The sequence below is a fragment of the Acinonyx jubatus genome, chromosome C1, assembly GCF_027475565.1.
Source record: "Acinonyx jubatus isolate Ajub_Pintada_27869175 chromosome C1, VMU_Ajub_asm_v1.0, whole genome shotgun sequence".
Lineage (NCBI taxonomy): Eukaryota > Metazoa > Chordata > Mammalia > Carnivora > Felidae > Acinonyx > Acinonyx jubatus.
The window spans coordinates 14,440,229-14,453,987 of record NC_069381.1 but is presented as its reverse complement, the minus strand read 5'-3'; positions in this window follow the sequence as shown (position 1 = coordinate 14,453,987).

Here is a 13,759-nt window from a genome sequence, read left to right as displayed (position 1 = left end):
TTTCTGGGGAAACTGACTTGGGACAGACAGATGGATGGACGGATGGATGGATGGATGGATGGCCTTCTTCATATAAGGATCCACGATCTGTCATTTGTATGTGATTAGCTGTGTCTCCAGCAACAGGGCTGGAGCCACCCACATTCTCCAGCCGTGACAGACATAAGTGAAACAGCTGACCGATCACTTTTCCTTCGACATGAAGCTCAGTGTCTCATGTGAGGCTGGGTAATAGGAATTAGGAACCATGGGCACTGGGTTCAAATTCCAGTTATAACCACTGACTCACCTCCCGAATCCCGGTTTCCTCACATGCAAAGTAGAGCTGAAATTAAGGAGGAAATAAGATGAGGTCACAGGTCAGCATGTTAAACTAGATTAATGCATATGAATGGTGAGCACGGTCCCTGGCACACGGTAACGCCTCTGTAAATGTTAACCGACGCCCCCCTTCTTTCCACCCAGCTCCCCTCTCCGCCGTCTACACGACTGCGCAGCCCTTTCCATTAGATCCTGACTCGCGATGTTCTTTTGTTCAAGAGCTAGCGGCCCCCCTTGTCGATTGGAGCCCCTGTGATAGTGACAGCATAGTGTCGGCAAAGGATGGGTGTTATTTTCCATTATTATCCCCATTTTACAACCTGAGGTTCAGAATACGGACAGCAACCTCTGAGGTCCCACAGCCGGATTCCAGCCCAGACTCCCCCCACCCCACTCCCTGGTTCCCCATCCCATTTGTACTGGTCAGGAAGCTTCCTATGCCTCGATGGACTTCAACAATGAGGGCATTTACAACCTCACATGACAAGAAGTCCAGGGGCAAGGTGGCTCTTTAGTGGCTTGGTGATGTCTTCAGTACCTGGTTTCTTTCTTGCTCTGGCCACTCTCACTGTGCTGCTTTGCCCCCTGGGTGGCTCAGAACAGCAGTGGTGCTCCAGCCCTCATGCCTGGACACGAAGACATCCAGCAGAGAATACGCTGTCCCTTTCGTGTCTGTTGTCAATGAGCCTTACCACCACCATCCGGCAGACTTTCCCAGCAGGACTGGCCACCCTAAGCCATAGTGGCTCAAGGTGATGGGATTAGTCTGGTCGGTTTAGATTCCTCAGGATTTATGTACCCTCGAGAGGAGACAGGGTTAACGTCCCCCGAGTGTCACGTAGCCACTAGAATGGGAGCTGTTGGGGTTGTCGATAGCATAGTGTTGGGTGGGCAAGGCTAGGGCTGGGTCAGGAATGGGGCTATCCCTGTGTGAGTTCAGCACCTAGCACAGGGCCTGGTGGTCCCAGAGCAGGTGATCAACAGTCATTTGTTATGAATGAATGAGTGAATGAATGAATGAATGAATCCCAGGTTGGTAAAGACCTGGGACTTTGAACCAAGAGGTGGGATGGACAGATGGGGTCTCAGGGCAACAGGACTGAGTCCCCAGAGTAAGGCAAGACTCCCCACCCCCCACCCTGTGGGTTCTCATTCTGGGCCAATTTCCAATCCCCGGAATTGGGTAAGAGGCACAAAGGAAGGAGAGACTCACAAGCAGCTTCTGTTCTCCGCCCGGATCCGTCCAGCAGCCCTGGGTGTAGGAGGCAGACAGGAGGACACAGTCACTGTGCTTCCTGTTCCCTCCAGGGTCAGAATCACAGAGGGACAACCCGGAGGGGGGTGGAGGGGGAGCCAACACCGAGACCTGACATTGAACACATGTGGTGCCCACTCACCCACTTCCCTCAACTCCCTGGGGCATGGGCATTGTCACCTGCATTTTCCAGGTGCAGAAACTGAAACTGAAGGGTGAGTCACTGGCTGATAAGTGGCAGGGCCGGGACTCGAACCCAGTCCTCTCTGGCTCCAGGGCCGCGTCTCACCCTACCTCCCACACTCTTTACTGGGACACTTGGTGAATCAGCTCCGGGTGCCCTAGGTGGGGAGGAGCCACACCCCGGGATGAGGAGGTGAGGGTGGTTGTGGCAAGGCAGGAAGCCTGGGGAGAGGGCTGGTGAGTGATAATTGTACCAACAGTAACTGTGGCACTCAGATACTGCCCTCCCATTGGGAGCGCTTAATCCCACCACCCGCTGATCCGACCCCCAGGCCACCCAGACCCAGGGTGCCACCTCCAGGGGGTGGGGGCCCAGCCCAGGGGCACGATGGGCAGCTGTTTTCTCCACGACTCTGCCTGTTTTTCCAGCAGGAGCCTCTATCCAAATACCCAAGCTCGACCCTGTCTCTGGGATGTGCGGGTGGGCCGGGGCTCCTGTCTCCCCTCTGCACCCTGCTTCCTGTGCCAGTGCCCCCTGGAGGGGGGTTGGCGGCTGTTGGCTTGGGGTGCACAGCATCCTTGCTCACTACTGAAGTCAGGTCTAGAGCCTATCTCACCCAGGCAGCCCAGACACATGGGAGTGAGGGCCTGGCTGGCACTAGAGCTTGGGGGGCGGGGGGGCTCCTCTATTTTTTTCCCAGTTGAAATAAAGAAGAAATTTTAGGGGTCCCTGGGTGGCTCAGTCAGTTAAACATCCCACTTCGGTTCAGGTCATGATCTCACAGTTTGTGGGTTCGAGCCCCGCGTCGGGCTCTGTGCTGACAGTGCAGAACCTGCTTGGGATTCTCTCTCTCTTTCCCTCCCCCACTTGTACTCTCTCAAAATAAATAAACTTAGAGGAAAAAAAAAAAAAGAGAAGAGATTTTAAAATAGTTTGTGAAAACGCGAAGCATGTCAGAGAAAGATTCCTTTCTGTCTCTGCTTTAGGTTCCTGGCCAAGCCTCATTCGCTTTGGGGGTCTCTCCTGGAAGGACTGCCTTCTTCCCCGGCTCTTAGCAAGACTGGCTCCTTCTGTCATCCAGAGCTCAGCTGGCAGTCACTCCCTCAGAGAAAGGTCCCTGCCCTCCCAACCTAAAGCAACCACCTCCCACCCTGATAGTCTCCCTGCCTTGTTTTCATTCTCTGCTCCCCTTTTCTGCTGGTTTTCTTAATCCCTTACTCATCCAGCCATTTGTTGACCTTAGATTGGAAAGCGGGAGTGTTATCGCCTCCCGGCCCCTCCCTCAGAATTATCAGAAATCAGTCCCCCTCCCTCTGCCAAGAACACTCCCCCACTCCCAGGAGACCCTGGGGTCAAAGATCCTTCTGGAGGTGAGCTGCCTCTTCCGGAGCCCCTTCCCCGGCTGGCTTGGAGTTCCTAAGAACCTGCTAATACATTCTCTCATTTACACCTTATTACAGGTGCCCCTGCCAGGTGTGGCTTCTGACCTTCTTTTCCAGGGGAGGAAAACAGGCTCTGAGAAGTAAAATATCTCGCCCACAGTAACTCACTGCGAGCGGCGGCAGAGGCCGGACACCCATGAATCGCCAGGTGCCACCCTCTCCAGCCCAGATGGTGTGCTCCCTAAGGCAGTGGTTCTGAAACTTCACAGAGGACAAGAATCCCCCGGCAGAGAGTGTTCAGAATGCAGGTTCTTGGGCCCCACCCCCAGAAGGTCTGATTCTGCAAGTCTAGGATGGGGCCCAGGAACCTGTATTTTTAACCAGGTCTGCTGGAGATTCTGTCTCTGGCTCAGAATCATACTCCAAAAAGGATGCAGGCCGTCTGTCCCCATGGCCCACCGTGGGGCTGACCAGCCTGATAAACCAACGATCCTGGGCCAGCGCAACTCACTGGGCTGCAAGATTGGAGACCCACCTTCTATTTTTTTTTTTAAGTTTTTATTTTTATTTATTTTGAGAGAGGGTGAGCGAGCAGGGGTGGGGCAGAGAGAGAGGGAAAGAGAGAGAATCCCAAGCAGGCTTTGGGCTGTCAGTGCAGAGCCTGTTGTGGGGCTCGAACTCACAAACCAGTCGTGAGATCATGACCTGAGCCGAGATCAAGAGTGGTACGCTCACCCGACTAGGCCACCCAGGCGCCCCTGACGTCCCACCTTCTAGATCAGACTCCTTGCATGCACCGTTCTTTCCGCTGAGTCTACTCCAAACTGCCAGATAGGATAATGGCGAGGCTTATGCTTCCCAAACCCAGCCTTTGACACACCTCCTTCCAGACACTTGGTTTAATATTTCAATTTACTTTGTTTTTTAACCTTTCCTAGCCTAAGTAAATTTATCTGAGAAGGAAATTAATTCCACTCTGGTATAAGGAAAGCCAGTATTACTTGTCATCAACAGACGGTGACCATAAAAATCAATGCAATGAAAATAAAACTCTTATTGGAAGGGTGCCTGGGTGGCTCAGTCGGGTAAGCATCCGATTTTTGATTTCGGTTCAGGTCATGTTCTCATGGTCGTGAGATCGAGCCTGGCATGGGGCTCTGCCGTGAAGGCACAGAGCCTGCTTGGGATCCTGTGTCTCCCTCTCTCTCTGCCCCTCCCTTGTTCTCTCTCTCTCTCTCTCAAAATAAATAAATTAATTAAAAAACAATTTTAAACTCTTATTGGAGAGAAAAAGTGCACAGTCAATAGTTGGGTGAACTAGGCACGCACGGGAGAGGTGCTGAGGACGCCCAGCCTCCACACAGAGACCACCTTCGCCTTGTGCATTCTGAAGAACTGGAAGGAACTGGAGAGAGAACAAGTCAGGCAGTCTGTGAGCAGCACAGTTTATCCTCTTTGGGGAGTCCCAAGCCAGGTGCGTGGGGGTGGGGCGGGAGACACCAGCTGGGCGATGCTGTAGAAGGTCCTGGAGACGAGGGAGGCAGAACACAGGGACTGCTCTGGGGGAGTACAGGCACAGCCCAGGGGCAGGTGGTCATGGTGTGGCTGGACTGGCCTGGGAGACCCCCACACTAGGCTGGCTTCCATCACTCTCTTGTCCCGGGGCCTCAAACGGGTTCAGAATATGCCCCTTTGCATAAGAATTATTTTGAGCTGAAGGTAATTAAGAATTGACAGATGCAGAAAGAGTTCTCTGCCCGTCCCTTATCTGCCTAAAAGCAGGACACAAATTTCCCTATGAGGAAGGTGCCCCCAACCCTCCCACTTGGCGAGAAGAGCAGCTCTTATCATCAAAGCTGGGAAGTCACCACCAAGATTGATTTGCATAAACAGACTTTTCTAAAATAGCCTTTCTTCCATTAGTTCCTCCATATAGCATCTGGTCATCTCCCCCCAACTTACTATTACGTCCCGTGAAGCCCAAACCTTTTTTTCTTTGCTAAAAAGGAATCCTCTGAGTCTAACTTCTTTGAGTTTTCTTTTCTGGGAACTCCTATGCATGTCAATATTAATAAATATCATGCACCTTTTCTCCTGTTAACCTGTCTTTTGTTGGTTTAATTTGCAGGCCCCCATGAGCTAAACCTAAAAGGGTAGGGGAAAAGTTTTCTTCACCAACATTGGCCGGCAAGTCCCCACTGACACCAGAGTGGTCAGGGTGAAAAAGCTCATGTTAAATGGAAAAAGGTAGCAGGAGAAATGCTCTAACATAGTTAAGTAGTCAAGAGTATGGACTCAGGGTCCCACACACAAGGTCTGCCAGCTCTAGGGTCTCCTCACTCCAGGGTGTAGGATCTTGGGCACAAGTCACCAAACCTCTTGGAGCCTGTTTCTTTACGCATAAAATGGGAATTATCATACTGTCCACATGAGGTGTTGTGGGGTAAATGACAGACCCCCGGAAGCCACTCTGCACCCTGTCTGGCATGTAGAGACCAGCCCGTGGGACACATAGCAGTTGTTGTCCTGCTCATTGTTGAAGGAATGTTAACAACATTGGTAGGTTGTTGACATTTCTTTCCTTCTCCCCAAGGCTTGTCCTCAGCCAGGCCTGCTTGTTGGAGCTCTATATAGGGCATTAGCCAGCGGGCCGTGGAGAAGTGACCCCTCCTCAGCCACCTCACCAATGACTATCGTTGGGGCTTGCGAGGCCCCGGCAGCCTATGGGTGCCAGTGACTGGCAACTCTCCCCTCCTGGGACAGCAGGCAGGTTGGCCAGGGTCTGAACTGAAACCTTGCCTGGGCATCATCTTGAGCAGGGACCAGCCATATTGATTCAGCACACCTTTCCTGGGCAAAGAGGGTGGGGTTCATCCCTTTGTGCTCTGCTTACCAGCTGTGGTTCCTGGGCAAGCTCCTTGACCTCTTTGTGCCTCGGTATCTCCACGCACAGGATGGGGTGTTCATAGTACTTCCTTTGTGCATTAATATGAGGATTCAGTGGAACCTGAATGAAGAGGTGAAGCACCCTTAGGACACCGTCCACACTGGGATCTGCTCTCTCACATCAGGCGAGGCAGTGGGGCTCATAAAGAAGTTCCAATCCCAGCCCTCAAGAGGTCCCCGTTGCCATGGGGGGGTGGCCTCACCCAAACTTCAGGATCCGAGAAGCTGGCTCAAGTCGCGGCACCACTAACTTGGGTGGGGCCTCCAACAGGACACCTTTCTCTCTGTCTCTGTTTCCCACTCTGTAAGATGGGATGTTTTGAGCCTATTCTGGATTGTGGATTTGGCAACACTTTGAAAAGCATAAAATATTAAAAAGTCTAGAATATTCTACATATAAAGGAAGTCTGGGGGTGTCTGGGTGGCTCAGTCGGTTGAGTGTCCAAATCTCAATTTCAGCTCAGGTCACGATCTCACGGCTTGCGAGTTCAAGCCCCACGTTGGGCTCTGCGCTGACAGCACAAAGCCTGCTTGGGATTCTCTCTCCCTCTCTCTCTCTGCCCCTCCCCCGCTCACACTCCCCCTGTCTCTCTCAAAATAAATAAATAAAACTACAAAACAAGAAAGGAAGTCTGTAAGCTAAAACTTTGAACGTTGATTGGAAGCTCAGTATGATAACACAACTGTCTCTAGATAAAGAGATCCTTGGAGAAGATAATAAGAGGTTTAAGGTTTACAACCAACAAGTTTATTTGAAACCTGAGTAATCTCAGCGTCTGACAGCTGGCTCACTTTGATTTATAGGAAACCGATTGTGCAACATTCCAGATTTATTAAATCGCTGTTTAGAATCGATGACTCAAAGAGATTTTGGGCATGGCAACCAAACAATTTTCTGATTCTCCACCTCAGGGGTTCTCCGACTTGATAAATGAGTTCCTCGCCAATTCCCAGAATCTATCATTTTGGTATTGACAGATGGGTGAGTTTGAGATGTGACTTTTCTTTCTAGAAGATCCGTCTCCCATTCTCCCCAGCTCCTTGCTGGAAGAGGGATGGGGCACTGAAGTTGAGTGGGAGAGTCAGTGCAGAGGAATTCACACAATAACCAGGAATCTTCCAGAAAAGGGTAAAGTCAAAGGAAAACCAGAGCTGGGCAGTGGTTAGAGGGGTAAAGGCAGATTCTAACCCGGAATGGTTCCAATGGGAGACAAGGTCTGGGCTGGGCTCAGTTCAGAATACAGTACGGACATGTGGGGATGTGGAGTCAAGAAGCAGGTGGGGGTGGGATCACTAAGAGGGTCCATCAGGAGGAGAGGGGGGATCTGGCTAAACCTACCCAATAGGATTCTTGCTGAGGGCAGGCCCAGGTGATCAGACATCACCTGCAGGATGATGGGGGGGGGGGGTGAGAAATTTGATAAGATATCAAGGCGATCAGATTTTAAGGGTGAGGGTTCTGGCTAAACTTACTTAACAAGATTCTTGCTCCTGAGAATGAGAGCGAGGCAACAAAGGTCTCAGAGGAGCCTGACTAAATTTGGTCAGGGAGTGAAGTTATCTGGTCCCTCTTCCTGTTCAAGAGAAGAAGAGATTCTTTCCTCTGAACCGCATGAGTCACTTTGTTGTTTGGTCTCCTTTTGTTCGTGAAGGATCAGTGAACCCATCGGCTAGACCTTGGTCATAGAGGCTATTTGCTGGATGGTGTGAGCAGTCTGGTATTAAACGGGAGCAATTTCTATGAAAAGTATAAGAAGAGAAAGCTTAGTAGTTGAGAACCCAGTTTCTGAGATCAGAAGGCAACCAGCTGGAAGATTTCTAGATGTTGGGCTGGAAGTGTGTTCATGATGCAGTGAGGACAGCAACGTCAACCCAACAAACGTCCCGGCTCTCACTTCCAGTGTTGTTGGTGATGGCCTCGGGGGTTCCAGTGAACTCTCAGAGCAGCTGGCACAACAGCAGGCGTGAAGGTTGCCCGGACACCGTCTACTGTGACTTCTCTGAAGTTTATATCAATTCACCAGCCTCTGTTGATGGGACATCAGGGAAAATGGCAGCTTGAGTTCTCCGTGATGCCGGGGCAGGAAGGTAGGAGAACAATGGGAAACTTGAATCTGGGGAATTAGAGTCAGATAGTGGAGAACCCCCAAGGGTGGGCTGTAGCTTTCCATTAAAACACGAAATTTCTTTCTACGGTTACACCCCATTTTGACCAAAGATAATCAAAGCATGATTGTTCTTGTTTACAAAATTATTCTGGCCTCATTAGATTTGGCATGATTATTTATATAAGAGCAGCAAAAAATGGTGATTGACCACATGGGCCTTTCTGAGTTTGCTGTCTTGGAACCTTTCATGAGGAATATCAGTTTAGACACATAGAAGCCTCTGGAGGCTAGGAAGCCAAGCCAGGAGCTCACCACCAGACTTTGCCTTCAGTATCCATAGTTTTGGGTGAATTCCTCTCTTCTCAAGGTCCCCAAGATATCCTAAGATCCCTGGGGCTGACGGGAAGTGATCTTCCTTACCTGTAAGGCTAGGAGCCCAGTAAATCCAGGTACCAAACCAGTTTTTTTCAAGACAGCTTTATGAGCATTGGCTCCATAAACTCAACCTTAGTTTCTTAAAACTGTCTTGTCATATCTGATTCTATGCACATCATTCTCAAATATGACATGCCCATCAGAGTCCCGGTTATATAGCCAACATTTCCACTGATGATCTGTTACAAGGAGGACTGATTCTTATGAAACTCAGGCAAATCATTATATTGCCATGGAAATAAGAATACTCAAGAAGAGTTTCTGAATTTTGAAGGGAGCAGGTGAGGAGAAAATATAAATATGTCATTTCTGTTTACGAAAGTATAGTCTACTAAATTGTCATGAGCACAGACAACTTTCAAGGCAAGAAAAAGCAGCTTGTGATATCTGGAAAGTAGAACACTAAAGACCTAGCCATGTTCTAATGATCCTCGCTAAATTGACTTAACAAGATTCTTGCTCTTGGGGACAAGAGTCAGGGACAGGGCCCAGTCAAAAGAAGGCTTAGAGGAGCCTGGGTAAAGTTTGGTTAAGGAGATCCTATATTGGTAACAAAGTTACAGGGGTTGTACTGGGTTTAAATGGTGGAGAGGTAACACGTTGTAAGAAAATGTTCTATTGTAAAAAATGACAACTGTTTCAAACAAATGTTTTCATTAAAAGGGAAAGTTATAAAATGTACATGGGTTTTGTGAAGAGGATGGTAATATATAAATCCGTGTTTATTAGGAGGGCACACCTCCTACACCTTCACTGCGGAGGCACCGTCCCAAATTTAGAGATGTATAAAATTAGGGCCAGGAACACAGGTCATCTGAGTCTGTGGATGTTGACAAGCTATACCCACGGGTATATGTGAGTATATCAAGTAAGCTCTGCTCATCTTTTGTGATCGATGCAGCCTCCTGGTGTCCCATACCTTACTGCTTTCTGCATCACCCCGAGAGCTTGTTTACAAATCTAGTTTTCTGGGGGCACCTGGGTGGCTCAGTCGGTTAAGCGCCTGACTTTGGCTCAGGTCATGATCTTATGGTTTGTGAGTTTGAGCCTCGCATCGGGCTCTGTGCTGACAGCTCAGAGCCTGGAACCTGCTTGAGATTCTGTGTCTCCTTCTTTCTCTGCCCTTCCCCCACTCGTGTGTGTGTGTGTGTGTGTGTGTGTGTGTGTGTGCGTGCGCGCGCGCACACGCGCGCATGAACACAGTCTCTCTCTCTCTCTCTCTCTCAAAAATAAATAAAACATTTAAATAAATAAATAAATAAATAAATAAATAAATAAATAAAGCAAATACAGTTTTCTGGTCCCCGGACTGGAAGTTATGATCCAGCAAAGGCTGGAAGTACAGAAACTCGAGGTCTCTGGTTGCAGGTCCTGCTTGCTCTAGGCCCAGTGTGGGGCTCCCTACACGCGCTGCCTCACCTACATCCGCAGCTACTCCCACCTGAGAGCTCGACTGGCGGTGCTCCTCACAGGGTCACTACAACCACAGCGTCACTGACAGCCACATCCAACATGGTAAGGGGCAGCCTGGGGCCACCTTCTGTCCTGGTTGCCAACCTTAACCCATAGGGTTTGTGCTTAGAGCCAACCGGTTGGAGTCAAACTCTTGGGCTTGGGTTTGGGGGTCCTCTCCCGTAATAGGTGCCATTATTGAGTGCTTACTGTTTGTCAGGCACCACACCGGCTAATTTATGTGCATCATGTCATCAAATATTCCCAACAGCCTATGCAGGAAGGTGTTATTAGCCTGTTTGGCAGCTGAGGAAACTGAGGCTTAAAGAATTGGAGTCACAGGCCTGAGGTCACATGGTGAGGAAATACACAGAGATACTGCCTGAGCCCCCGTCTGGGCCAAAGCCCTTAAACACTGGCTCCCCAAGATTTATTTAAACTCATGGCTTGGCTCTCTGTTTCCCATTGAGGAGCCAAACACCTGTGTTTGTGTCCAGTTCCTCCGCTGGGTGGTTCCAGAATGTTCAGGGACTGATGCCATCACAGGCTTGGAGATCCATGACCAGAAGAAGCCCAGTTCTGATCTAATGCTTGAGGAGAAGGATGAGGGGGTCCAGGGCACCGGGCCCCAGGGGCGCCTTTAGGGGTTTGTGCAATTAAGGCTAAGACAGATGCCGGAAGCTTCAGTCCCAGGCAGGCCCTGAGAGGTCATGTGCACAAGGGTTTCTCGAATCCTTTTGATGGCAACTCACAGAATGTGATAACATTTACACCTGTACCCAGTCAACACCTCCCCCCCCCCCATGCACACACACACCACAACAGAGGACCATTGGCTGAAGCAGCACTTTACCACTTGTGATATAGTCACACATGCATCAAGAAGCACACACACATGATGCACATGCACACACACACGCACACACACACACACACACGCACACGCACATGCACCAGATGCAACCCTCCGAACTGATTTCATCATCCACTAATGGACCAGGGCTACAGCTTAAATTATCTGTCAGTCCTGCTCTTATAGGGGCGCCTGGTGGCTCAGTCGGTTGGGCAGCTGACTTTGGCTTAGGTGGTGATCTCACCATCGTGAGTTCGAGCCCCGCATCAGTCTGCCGGCTATCAGCACAGAGGCTGCTTCAGATCCTCTGTCTCCCTCTGTATCTGCCCCTCCCCTGCTCACTTGCTCTCTTTCTCGCTCTCAAACATAAACATAAACAAACAAACAAAAAAACCCACCTGCTCTTATAAAATGGGAAAGCTGAGGTCAAGAAGGGGAAGGGGTCTGCCCGAGACCACCCAAGACTCATCCGAAGTCAGAACTAGAACCCAGTGTCTGGTTCCCGATTCTTCTCGTTACCCCAAATTACATTCAGATTAATAACAACGTTAACCCCACTGAGTGTAGAGGAGGTATTTGGACGGTTTGAGGTTCAAAATCCCAACAGCTAGACAGAGTCTAATCCTGTGCTTCTCAGAGCATGCGGGACACATGCAAAGCACAAAGTGCCTCTGGGTCACGGCTGTGGCTGTTGGCTCTCACTGAGCCCGTGGGAATCTCCGTGGCCAGCCTCCCCCAAAACCAGGTTTCTGTATTGCGTTCCTAGCTCCAACTTCTCGCTGGGGTTCCTGAGAAGATGCAGACGTGAGCCCTGCCTTCTGGGTGTCTCTGGGTGCAGGGGGTCTGACCCAGTCAGTGGACGTCTACTGAGCATCCCCTCTGTGCCAGACCCCGTGTGCCAAGCAAGGTATGGGGTGCTGGCCACAGTGAGGCACAGACCCTGCCCCTGGTGAGGTCAGGCCCCGGATCTGCACGTCCTAGGCTCCAATCCCCACTCTGCCTCTCTCTGGTTGTGTGGCCCAGGTTACACACTCAGCCTCAGGTTACCCACCCGTTAAGCGGGATAATTACATCTGCCCATCAGGTTGTTGGGAGGATGAAGTGACATAACCCGTATGAAAGTCCCCGGCACGTGGCAGGCAATCAGCAAGGGGTAGCTTTTACGATTATTAGTACCGATAAGAGAAAAAAAGCAACTCACAGGTAAGGAGAGGGAGGCCACAGCCCAGAAGGGACGAAACAGCGAGAACGGAGGCAGCGTGGAACACACAGGGTGAAATGGGAGGAGTGGAGCGTTGGGGAAGAAGAGAATGATTGGGAGATCAAAATGGAAGGGCCGTGCAGCCAGCAGTGGAAAGACCTTAAACGTCAGGCTGAAGAGGCAACGGGGAGCCACTGAAGGCCTTAGAGGAACGGAGTGGTGCAAGAAAAGATGATTGGGGAGCCCTGACTGATAGCAGCAAACCTCCGCGGGGGCTTTACTTATGCCGTAGTCGTGGGCTTTCCGAATTCAGCAGGAAAGGGGATTCTGTCACCATCCTGAGAGACCTCCAAGAGGTGGCAGGATTTCTGAGGCTCCCAAGGAAGGCTTTTGCCACCTGAGTGGGACGCACCAGAGGCGAGCACTCCAGTTACCTTCCCCAGCTGGCACGGGTCCCGGGAGCAAGTCCAGAAGCAGGTGTGCAAGTGGGGTCAGGGGTTGACCTGCGTCTGAGCAAGCTCTCGACACACAGGACAGGCTGGGACCTCATTTCAGGAACAGCTGCAGGAAGTCCACACCCACTGCTAGGGCGCCGAGTTCTCTCCCCTGGCCCCCTGAGGACACTGCCCCAGCGTGGAGGAACAGCCTGTCCCCTCGCTCAGCACAAGCCCAGACCGGGGAGGCATCAGGGACTGAGTGACCAGGGGGTGAGCCACACCTGTCCAGGCTGTGCCACCAGAGAGGTCAAAATGCTCCCACCACTGTACCGCCTGCCCAGGTCCTCAGTTCTCTCTGTCTCCACCCTGGTCCGTGAACACCTTAAGGGCAGGGACTGCGTCTCATTCATTCACCTGTTCATCCAGTGGTTCATTCATTCAACAGACACTTGCGAAGCACCTGCTATGTGCCAAGCATGTTGTTAGGCACCAGGAAGCCTGCTGTCCCCACCAGGGCTTGATCGGAGCCTCGGAACTTTTCACAGGGGGTTGACTCCCATGATCGGGAGAGCCAGTAAAACAGTCTGTAAAAGGCGGTTTCTTTTTCCGCTGGTGCCACCGCCTGAGGTTCTGCGGCCCAAGTGACAGGGCAAACTGGAACAGCAAGGATGAACCCATGAGGACAGCCCAGAACACCCTTCGCCATCTCGCCACCTCCAAGGACAGAAGCTGAAGCTGGTGACCCAGCAGGGCCGGGAGTTGCTGCCACCCCAGAGTCTCCCGACCCCGACGCGGTGAGCCAACAGATAGGGGACAACACGTGTCAGCCATGACAGCATCTCACGCTCCGATTCCCACTCTGCTCAGAAAAACCCTACCACCTCTATGTCACGGCTGCCTCCACATCTCACGCAGAACGTCCCCGGGGACCCGCACGAACCCGGAATTCTGTGAGGATGGCGTTTCTGGGCAACGTAGGTTCAGCAAAGCTAAGGGACACGGTACAGTTCTGGGACGGTCCACCCCTCAGGGGACCATGGCAACTTTGAGAGATGACCTCCTTGAAGCTTTGCTTGTCATGCAAGAGATAGTCAACTAAGAGTCAGAGCCTCCTCCTAGGTTTCAGCGACCCCTGGATTTCATCTTTTCCCCAGAGCTGCCCACGTAGTGAGAGTGGGTCCAGGG